Source organism: Pelobates fuscus, chromosome 6 (genome assembly GCF_036172605.1).
Source record: "Pelobates fuscus isolate aPelFus1 chromosome 6, aPelFus1.pri, whole genome shotgun sequence".
Lineage (NCBI taxonomy): Eukaryota > Metazoa > Chordata > Amphibia > Anura > Pelobatidae > Pelobates > Pelobates fuscus.
In genome coordinates this window covers 160,242,746-160,254,774 of record NC_086322.1, presented here as the reverse complement: position 1 = coordinate 160,254,774, position 12,029 = coordinate 160,242,746, and positions in this window count along the sequence as shown.

The window sequence follows — 12,029 nt, the reverse complement described above, 5'->3', positions numbered from 1 at the left end:
TTAGTTATTATAAAAAAAAAACACAGATTGAGGAAGATAGCCAGATCTATAAGATTAGGCAGAAAGAGGCTAAGCAAGTTATAAGAGCTTTCAAGTCACACACAGAAGAGAAAGTAGCCCAGTCAGTAAAAAGGGGGGAAAATATTTTGTTAGATACATAAAAGAGAAAAGGAAAGTAAAACAAGGATTAGTTAGATTAAATACAAAAGAAGGTAGGTATGTAGAAGAGGATACATTTCCAGCTGACTTCCTCAATTAATATTTTTGTTCTGTATTTACAGATGAAAATGACGGAAAGGGACTTTAGTTAGGAAAAAGGACTAATTAGTCATTTGTTACATGTGAGCTTAAAGAGGAAGAGGTTCTATTTAAACTGTCAAAAGTTAAGACAAATAAGTTGATGGGGCCTGATGGAATATACCCAAAGTTATTAAAATCGCTTAGCAAAACGGTTAGCAAAACCATTAAAGGACCACTTTAATGTTTCAAGGAAACTGCTATGTTTACATATGGGTTAATCCAGCCTCTAGTGGCTGTCTCATTGACAGCCGCTAGAGGCGCTTCCGTGCTTCTCACTGTGATTTTCACAGTGAGAAGACGCCAGCGTCCATAGGAAAGCATTGAAAATGCTTTCCTACGGACTGACTAAATGCGCGCACGGCTCTTGCCGCGCAAGCGCATTCAGCCGATGACGTCGGAAGAAGGGGGAGAGTTCCCAGCGCCGAAGGAGCCTGGTGCTGGAGAAAGGTAAGATTTTAACCCATTCCTCCCCCTTCAGTCTGGCGGGAGGGGTGCCATGAGGGTGGGGGGGGGACCTATTAACGAGTTTGTTTTCCCGGCACTATAGTGCTCCTTTAACTGATTTATTTAACCAATCATTGTTAACAGGAGTAGTCCCAGAAGGTTGGAAATTAGCAAATGTTGTGCCCTTTCACAAGAAAGATAGTAGGGAGGAGTTGGGCAATTATAGGCCAGTAAGCCTTACTTTAGTAGTGGGGAAAGTAATGGGAACCATGGTAAAGGATAGGATTGTTGAATATCTAAATTCACAGGGATTTCAAGATCAGAGACAACATGGGTTTACTTCAGGGAGGTCATGCCAAACTAATCTTATTGTTTTTTTTGATTGGGTAACTAAAACAATAGGTCAGGGTGGTGTAATAGACATTGCTTATCTAGATATCAGTAAGGCTTTTGACACTGTTGCACATAGAAGGCTTATAAATAAACTGCAATCTTTAAATTTGGATTCCAATATTGTTAAATGGGTTAGGCAGTGGCTGAGTGACAGGCAACAGAGGGTTGTAGTCAATGGCGTATATTCGAAGCAAGGTCTTGTTACCAGCGGGGTACCTCAGGGATCTGTACTTGGACCCATTCTCTTTAATATTTTTATTAGTGATATTGCAGAAGGTCTTGATGGTAAGGTATGTCTTTTTGCTGATGATACAAAATTATGTATATTAACAAGGGGCAGGTGGGCACACCCGTTAAAACAGCGTCACTATTTGACTAGGAAAATTAGTGAAAATAAGGGTGCTCACTCCCAAAGCCCCATTTCCAAAAGGCTATTAATATAAACATATAATACTATAAGGAGGAGCACAACCGAGTAAAATATAAAAAAGCTTTATTATACTAAAACACACGTATAACAGGTATCAACAAAGATATAATAGAGTGTCAAAATGCTGAAGCATCTCTGTCCAATATGCAAACAATAACTAGAGGTAAAGAAAAAATAGAAAAAAACGATTGTGATCAAAATGATCCAATTGGAGTGGTATAACCACTTATCCAGACAGACAGTATTATGATACCTGTATATACTAAGTAATGAACAAAAAGATACATGCCAAAAAAGAGGGAATATGAAGAGAGGGTATACAGACGTCAAATACAAAAATAGCCCCCAATGTTTCAGCGTTATCCGCCTTTATCAAGACCTCACTTGGAGTATTGTACGCAGTACTGGAGACCATATCCCCAGAACGATATTGATACTTTGGAGAAAGTTCAGAGAAGGGCTACTAAACTGGTTCCTGGATTACAGGATAAAACTTACAAGGAAAAGTTTAAGAATCTTAACATGTATAGTGTGGAGGAGAGACGAGACAGGGGGGATAAGATAGAAACATTTAAATACATAAAGGGAATCAACACAGTAACACACACTATATTTAAAAGAAGAAAAACTACCACAACAAGAAGACATAGTCTTAAATTAGAAACAAAGCTTTAAAAATAATATCAAGAGTATTACTTTACTGAGAAGGGAGTGGATGCATAGAATAGACTACCAGCTAAGGTGGTAGAGGTTAACACAGTGAAGGAGTTTAAGCATGAATGGGATAGGCATCAGGCTATCCTAGACTTAAGATAGGACCAGGGACTAATGAAAGTATGTAGAAAATTGGGCAGACTAGATAGGCCGAATGGTTCTTATCTGCCATCACATTCTATGTTTCTATGTTTCTGCATACTGCATACCGCTTTTTCATTCTTATTAAGACTTTTGCATCTTTATCCTCCACCAGTGCCGGCGTGATCGCTAGGCAAATTAGGCAACCACCTAGGGTTCACCGGCCCTATGAGGTGGGCGTAATGTCCCGGTGACCGGCAGGAGGAAAGTGCATTGAACAGTACTCCTGCCGTTCACTTCATGTAGTGTGGCGAGCTGTGGACTGCAGTGGAGGATCTTCTGTATCCCATACCCGGTCTGACAGGAAGTGCTCACTGAGAGCGCTGAACAGCTTTCTATCAGGCTGGATAGTGGAAACAGAAAATCCTCCACTGCGGTTTGCAGCGTGGCCACCTTACATGTAATCAAGTTAGCTAGCATGGGGAGAGGCACAAAAAGGGCTGAGGGAAAGAGGCACAGAGAGGTCTGGGGGGGGTAAGAGGCACACGGAGGGTTGTGAGAGTGGCACACAGGAGAGGAGGAGGGAAAGATACCCACAAAGGGGGAAGAGAAACATAGAGGGGCTGGGAAATTGGTAAAAGAGACACAAAGGGGTTGGGAGACAAAGGGACACACAGAGGTGGTGGGGGGCAAAGAGACGCACAGTGGCTGAGGAAGACACAGATAAACACATAGAGGGTTGGAGAGGACAAAGAGAGACACAGAGGACATGAGGGGACAAAGAGACACACAGAGAGGTTGGAGGTAGAAGAGAGACACACAGAGGGGCTCAGGGGGGAAAAGAGGCATACAAAGGAGTTGTATCCACTGGTCGGATTACAAATATTTACATACTGGGGGAAGAGACACACAGAGTTACTGGGTAAGGGGAAAAAGATACACAAATGGGCTGGGGAAAAAAGAAACACAAAAAGTTTGAATTTTTTGTTTAGGGCGTGGGGAGAGCCTAGGGTTTTAGAAATAGTCTTGCACCAACCCTGCTTACTATTTCATTTGTCTCTTACTTCCTTTTGTGTCTCTTTTGAATGCTGTATTACCCTTTAGTTTCTCTTACCCACCTTTAGTGTATCTTCCCCCTTTTAGTGTATCTTATCCCCCCTTTTACCTCCCTTTTGAGTCTCTTACCTCCTTTTGTATCTCTTTCCTCCCTTGTACCTTTGACTCCCTCCTTGTGTTTTTTTTGCTTCTTACTTTTTCTTGTTTCTTACTCCTCTTTTGTATTTCTTAACCCCTTCAAGTGTCTCTTGCTCCCCCCCTTGTCTCCTACCCTCTCTGTGGCAGGGCTAATGGACTAAAAAGGATCTTTATCCTTTATCTGGTCTAATAGGATGCAGCACATTGCTTATTCCCTGAACCCTCCAGTCACAGCGGCAGCAATCCAGTCAGATTGGGGCAAATAAACTGCATTTTCTGATTCAATACATTTCTATGAGGAAATGCTGGTTGTCACATTACTGTGCATGCACACTAGCCTCCCATGTGCATAAAGAAGTATTGTATTGACTGAGATAATCAGTAGTGATGATCTTGGCACTAGGTGGATTGGTGCCCACAGGTAGACTAGGGGAAACAAAGTAGGTAAAAGCTACATATTTAACTTATTTAAGGAGAGCCTTTATTTTAAATATTCATTACTGTACTCTAGTGTTAGGAATACATGTATGCATTCCTAATACTAGATTGAGCCTTTAATTCATAATTACTGACAGTCAAGAGAAATTCTAAATTCTAATATTTTGCCCAAACTTTTATATATTGTTAATATGACAAGATGCATATTTCCAGTCATCAGTTAGGATATTATTACAGAGCCTATTATCAATATTATCTAAAAAATAAATATGTGTTTACTTAACAGATATTAGATCGTGCTCTTACTAAAAGCTCTTTACAAAAAGAAATATCAGTTTTTAGAGGTTTAATAACAGAGTGATATATAATAAGACGTAATGAAATAAAAATGAGTAGATAAATATGTATGTGGGCCTTAATTAATATTTGAAGCAATTTCATACATTTATTTGAGAAGCCCCATGAACTTCCAATCTCAATTGATAATATGCATAGAGGTAGGTAGCAGCAAAGGAGAAAATACAAGATTTATCCAGCATGGCAAGGGTTATTACTCATCCAACTTTAAATTGGACTAAAATAGGATTAAAATGGCTTGGTCACCTTTTCGGGTCTTTGACTGCTTGGTTTCTGGTGGTCTTGCCTGGATCTGTCCCTCGAGGTCACCATCATCATCATCATCTGCTGGGTTATTTTGAGCATTTGGTGCTTCATCTTCCCGAGGTCAATGGTAGTGCTGTACTCTTGTGCATTTTTAGCTGTTTTATAAGAGTATATAAATATGCATACATATATAAACCTGTAAACTAGCAAAAGAAGCACAAAATAAATTGAATTACTTAGCCAGGAAATCATCTTTTCTATTATACATTAGAAATCTGCACTTTTATACCTGGGGCAAAAATACCTCCCTCGCTGACACCCAGGGAGGATTTCTTCTTCTTCTTCCATTAGCTTTGAGGAGCTAACAGAAGTGGAAGGCACACTGGGCTAGTACACGCCTGCCTCACATCTTCTCTATGAGCTACATTACAGCTTATTGAGAAGCATAAGAAAGCCATAATTTTATTAAAGGACACAGAGGCTCCTATTAGGCTTTTCTTTCTTTTATTCCTCAGCAGCAAAGAAAGCTAAGGTGTTTATTTGTAGAAAAAAAACATGCATAAATACCCTCACAGGGTTAACCTTACATCATTATCTCTTAACCAATAGTAACAGTCCACCTCTGATATCCTCTCATGTAACTTCCTCCTCTTCCTCTTTCTTTGCTGCTGCCTCAGCTAAGTAACATCTTAATTTAAGAATAATTAATAATTTTGATCTGGATTGTCTTATTTGATTCTGTGATTATGTTGATTCCCTTATGTGTACTGTTTCTGCAGTATAACTCCTGACTGCTTTATTCTCTCCCACTACTCAGCCTTCCAGTGGGCTCCCTCCATGGGGAAGCCACTCCCAGGCTTCCCCGCCGGTTCCCCAACCCCCAGGGCGGGTATACCGGCTGCTGGTCTCCCTATCGGGTAGTTTATTACCTGTCCTCCCACTTGCGGCAGTCGGGCGCAGGGCGCGAGGAAACCCCTGGCAACGGTCCAAACTGTTAAATGAGAGGGTTTTTTCCCCTGCGCCATTGCCCGCGAGTGAGTGCCGTGCGCGCATGCGCATTTCCAGCCGCGACCCGCGGCAGCCATCTTAAAGGGGCAGCGGACATAATTTTTGCCGCTCTTTTTTTTTTTTTTTCAGCTGATTGGTTTAGAGGTCTGCCTGTCAGCTTGCCAGTGCTCCCATTTGGCATTCCTGAGGGAACACTCGGTAAGCTAACAGTGCAGCCTTTTTGTCATGTCTTTGCCTTGTCTTGCTAATTAACCCTTGCCCTGCTCTGCAGTGTGTAATTGTCAGAAAAAATCTTTACTGACAGACTCTGTGAGTACAGTTATACTGCCACTAAGTACCTAACTATGCAGGCCCCTAGTGATCACCCTGCCTCTGGCCCCAATGATTGTGAGGACGCCAAAGCCCATCACCGAGCCAAGATATCTGAACCCCTAACCCTACAAGGGGATGCGGTGGCTCCGCTGGAGCAGCTGGACTCAGAGGAGTTCCACTCGCTCCTTGACGCCACCATGTCACGGTCAGTCACCCAAGTGATTTATTCTGCAATGGGGGCTATGTCCGACAACCTCTCTTACTCCATCACCAATATGCCCCGCACTAGAGCCACGGCAGACGGGTCGGTACGCAGGGAAGGCCAAAGGCTATAAGCAAAACCCATAACGTGCAAACTCCTACCTCCAAAAAGGAATTGACGGACAGGGTACGTCCTGTCACCACTGGAGAGCCACCCGCCGGGCAAAAGCGGCGCGGACATGGTAGAGGGCAAAAGCCCTAACGGACTCTTCCGACTCTGGTTTGGATATAGAGGAGGTTTTGAACGAGTCCGACGAAGTCGACTCAAATGAATGGGATGTCTCCTCCCCGGACCATAGTCCGCCACGAGATCCAAATACCCTAAAGTATGATACAGCGGATTCGTCCGCCATTTTGGATCCACAGGGCGAACCTCTGTTCGATCCCGATACATTACAGAATCCTAGGTCAGCGGAAAAACTGTCTGGAAAGCAAAGAAGGGACTTGATTATTCCCTACACCATTGCCAGGATAAAGTACTCGATACGCTAGGCCCTAGTGCCAAAGTCTTTGAGCTGGTCGAAGCGGCCTTAACTGAGGGGACACCATTAGATTTGTTAGCCATTAGAGGCTGGGCCCAGAGATCCATTTGCCTCATCGGCAACGGTAATGCTGCACTAGCCACCGAGCGGCGCAAAACCATCCTTATGAAAATCGAGCCCAAGCTCATAAACATGGCCCTCACCGAACCGGGACCACGAGACAAAGGTCTCCTATTCGGAGACAATTTTGTTAAGGAGTTAAGCACTTATGTAAGCACGTTTACGGCCCTAGACAAGGCACAGACAAGCATAAAAAGAGTGTTCTCTCCCAGAGTTTCTGGTGGGGCTGGCAGACACTGGGGCCGTCTGCCTGGCCGTTCATCCCGCGGTTCATACCGGGGATACCAAGGTCCCGCTACGGCTAAATTTCAACCGCCAGAAAACAGAGCACCCTCGCCCTTTTTTCCGGTCAGAGGCAGACCATGGCAACCTCGAGGAAACAGAGGCACCTCATACAGCCAACGGCCTTATGGTGAGTGCAATACCTTTCCCCTCCCCAGGTACACACATCATGGGGGGCAGACTGTTACACTTTATAGAGATCTGGCAACAATTGACAGCAGACTCTTGGGTCCTAAATGCTGTCTTAGGGTACCGCATAGAGTTCGTACAGCCCCCTGTCCAAACAGCCTGGCCACACCGAATAGCATTCTCCGCACACAACCTGGTGACCTAAGAGATCCTCTCACTTCAAGAAAAAGGTGCAATATTTCAGGTTCCCTCACCCTTCCCGGGGTTCATGAGCAATCTATTTCTGGTACCCAAGAAGGGAGGCAGAGTCCGCCCAGTCATCAACTTGCGACCCCTAAACGCATTTGTCCGGTACCGCCATTTCAAAATGGAAGGTATCCACTGCTTACGAGACCTGCTCAGATTGGGGGACTGGATGATCAAACTAGACCTGCAAGACGCCTACCTCACGATCACTATAGAGGAAGAATGTCGCCACCTGCTTCAATTTCAATTGGAAGGAGTGACATGGAGATTCCAGATTCCGATGCCTCCCCTTCGGACTCTCATCAGCCCCTTGGTGCTTCACCAAGCTACTAAAGCCAGTGGTCGCGTTATTGCGCAGCAGAGGCATACAAATGATCATATATCTGGACGATATGTTGCTCATTGCACAGGAGGCCTGCCAACTCCGACAGCATCTATCCCTGGCACTGACCCTGCTAAAAAATTTGGGATTCCTCATCAATTGTGAAAAATCGGTACTTACCCCGTCCCAACACATGGAATTCCTGGGATTCCACATAGACGCAACGACCAGGACGCTCAGTCTGCCAACAGAGAAAGTCAAGAGTATAAAAAAGGAGATCCGCAGGACACTGACAAGACTAGTGTTAACTCTGCGACAACTAGCCAGAGTAATTGGACTCCTATCAGCCTCTATTCAGGCAATATTCCCGGGGCCTCTACATTACAGGGCTCTGCAAAGACGAAAAGCCACACACCTAGGCTCAGGGCACTCATACTCCGACTCCATGCCACTCGACCACACAGCCAAACAGGAACTCACCTGGTGGCTGCACCATATGGAAGCATGGAACGGCAGAGCAATCTTTGGAACTGCCCCGGACTTCATCATAGAGTCCGATGCGAGCACACACTGTTGGGGAGCGAGCTGCGGGACTACCTCCACCGGAGGCATTTGGTCACACTCAGAGAAAGAGTTACACATCAACGGCTTGGAACTCATGGTGGGGTCATTCGCCCTGAGAAGCCTCCTCAGAGCCGCAACCAACTGCTCGATTGTCCTACGAATGGACAACATATCTGCAGTCCGCTACATCAACCACCTCGGTGGCACAGAATCAAGGATCCTGGCGGACTTGGCTCAAAGATTTCTGGCAACATTGCCTGGCCCGCAATATTGCTGTACAAGCGGAATACATCCTGGGCATGTCCAACATCATGGAGGACTGGTATTTCAGACATCTGCGAGACGCTAGCGACTGGCGACTAGACCGCAGTGTGTTCTTACGACTTCAGACGCTCTAGGGCCCGATGCAAATCGATCTATTTGCGTCTCATTTGAACTCCCAATTGTCAACATTCTTCAGCTGGAGACCGGATCCAGATGCCCAAGCAGCGGACGCTTTTCTCCAACAATGGCCACACAACAGATTGTACGCATTTCCTCCGTTCTCCCTCATAGCTCGAACACTAGTGCACCTCAGGCGGACTCAAACATCATTGGTCCTCATAACCCCATTTTGGACAGCTCAGCCATGGTTCCCAACACTCATGGAGATGTCCATAGACCTTCTGAGACTATTATCAGATGTCTCACACCTTTTATCAGATCCAGAGGGCAAACCGCACCCCCTGCTGGTACAGGGGCAATTCAAACTCTTAGCATGGCTGCTTTCAGGGGACCATGGAGCGTCCTAGAGGTTCCACAAGAAACTATCAAATTACTGGCAGGAGCTTGGGCGCCTGGAACGAGATGCTCCTACCTGTATGCCTGGAACAGATGGAGTAGTTGGTGCATGGAACAACAGGTGGATCCCATATGTGCTCCTATAAATTACCTGTTGCACTTCCTTACCAACCTGTATATCCAGGGTTTGGCCTACCACACCATCAACGTTTACAGGTCTGCGATCTCAGCAGGACACCGGGGAATAGATGGGACCCCGACGGGTCAGCAACAGTTGGTATGCCATCTCCTTCGAGGAATTCGGTTTGCTCGTCCACCGCAACCCCGATACACGTCTCTATGGGACGTCAACTCAGTTTTGCAACTGTTGGAAACTTGGCCACACAATGAGACACTCACACTGAAACAACTGTCAGCGAAACTAGCCATGCTCCTCTGCCTGATCTCTTGTAAGAGAGTGTCAGACGTAAGAGCGCTGGACATTGATGCAAGATCCTTTACTGCCACGGGAGTTTCATTCAACATCTCCAGATGTACGAAGCCATCAATTACCTCAGTTTCATATCCAGCATTCCTGCATAACAGTAAACTCTGCCCGGTGATCTGCTTAAAGGTAACTCTCACCAGATGGGTGAAATGGATAATGGCCTTAGCTCACATAGATACAACTGTATATGGTGCACACTCTACCAGAGGAGCCATGGCTTCAAAGGTTTTTAATTTAGGTTGTAAATTGGAAGACATCCTGAAAACAGCAGATTGGTCTAGGGCATCAACATTTAAGGAATACTACTTTCGACCTACAGAACATGTGTCAAGAATAGTTATTTCACAGCTTTAAACTAACCTAATAGGAGCCTCCGTGTCCTTTAATAAAATTACCAGATTTTACTAATTACATGACGTAAAGTCATGATTTTATAAAGGACACGGAGGCGAGTATTAGCCCACCCAGGGCAGATGCAACAAAAATTTGTATCCCAACCCAGGTACGTAATAGGTACTTTAGTAAAATGAGTTATCAATGATGTACGGTTTATGTGAAATGTTATGGTAAATCTATCAAACAAGTAACAATTGCATGTTTAACATATAACTGATTACATAAACAGCTCAACTTTCAATACAATAATAAGATGAAAATAGTTGGCAAGGACACGTTTTACCATTTGTTTTCTTTGTCCTTTCCAGCCTGAAAATCTAAAGATACCCACTGATGACGGTGATTAATCCCGCAGTTTAAGAGGATCAGTTCCGGGAGATCCAGCGTTACTTATGGACGGATTCAACGTCAGGAATTCAGTTATCAACCTTTTTGTGTTTTGGTGTATAGCGAGTTATTTTGTTAAATGCTACTGGTGATTTGTTAGCTTTGGCATCATCAGGAAAGAGGAAGAGGAGGAGGTTACATGAGAGGATATCAGAGGTGGACTGTTCCTATTGGTTAAGAGATAATGATGTAAGGTTAACCCTGTGAGGGTATTTATGCATGTTGTTTTTTTTTCTACAAATAAACACTGTAGCTTTCTTTGCTGCTGAGGAATGAAAGAAAGAGATACACCTGATACTCGCATCCGTGTCCTTTATAAGATTGAAGATTATGCTAGCGTTAGTGTACCTATAATCTTAATTTTAGTAATGACAGGAAGCGAGTATTTTGCATTAACTCTCTTTACTAACTCCACATTGCAGTAAAGAAAAGTGAAAAACTTTAACCAATCAAAATGCAATAGGAGGTATGGTATTCATAGTGATGAGGCTCCTCCCCCTCTTTCGAAGCAACATCATAACTAGAGTTCCCAATAAGGTTCCCAGTATTACAACGTGCACCAACGGGTGAATTTTCCAATAAACAAAACTTTAAAGGTTGAAGGAAGGTCCAAGAGTATCCATCCTGAGCACGATCAGTAACGTCACGACTTTACACTGAAATAGAACGTGAAATGGGTTAGGAACCGGTCTGGAAACTGTTTGAAGCAATGTTAGCTACCCAGCACAATCTTACAAGGATATAACTCAATCGACAATCAATAGTTGAATATAATGACAAGTAACGTTAGCAATAAGCAAAGTCCAAACATATCCCATATTTAGGCTCAGCAAAGAAGAGAGATAGGGAAGGAATATATAGAAAGTAAGTATACTTACGTGAATCCCTTCACCCCAAGGGTGGGGAGGGTGGGAAAATACTCACCTCCTGTCATTAATAAAATTAAGATTATAGGTACACTAACGCTAGCATAATCTTCAATTTTACCACATGACAGGAGGCTTCCTATTTTGCATTTTTTAAAGCTTATGAAGGAGAGACGTGGCCGCACCCGGGCACGGGCGGAAGTAGAAAGTCCGAAAAGTCGATTCTCGTGACCAGTCTGCGGAACGTAGGATATCCGCCAGCGATGCCCCCGCCGAGAAAGCCGAAGAAGCCGCCGCCCGGCGAACTGAGTGGGCCCGAAGACATCTTATCCATCTGGCGAGGGTGGTAGCCGAGATGGGTACATGAGGTCTAACGTAAGACACTAGCAATTGGCCGGAGGAAGAGACCCGGAGCGAGGATGTGGTCTCCACGTACCGACGTAGAGTAGAAACCACGCAAAGTTGAGGATCCATAGGGAAGAAAGGGTAGAAAACCGCCGTGGAGTCGGATTTCGTACGGCGCGATATACGAAAAGTAACGCCCTCCGGGGAGACCGAAAAGGCGTCGATGTCGAATGCCCAAATGTCCGATACCCGGCGGAACGAGACTAGACACAGTAGTAGCGCCAGTTTGGCAGAGAGCTGTCAGAGGGAAAGCCTGCCGTTATCTGGCCAGTCTCTCAAAAACTGTAGGACGACTTCGACGTCCCACAAGCGGGAGTATCTGGGTTTCGGAGGCCTCTGTAATCGTATGCCTCTGAGGAGTCGACATACCAGCGGGTCCTTCCCG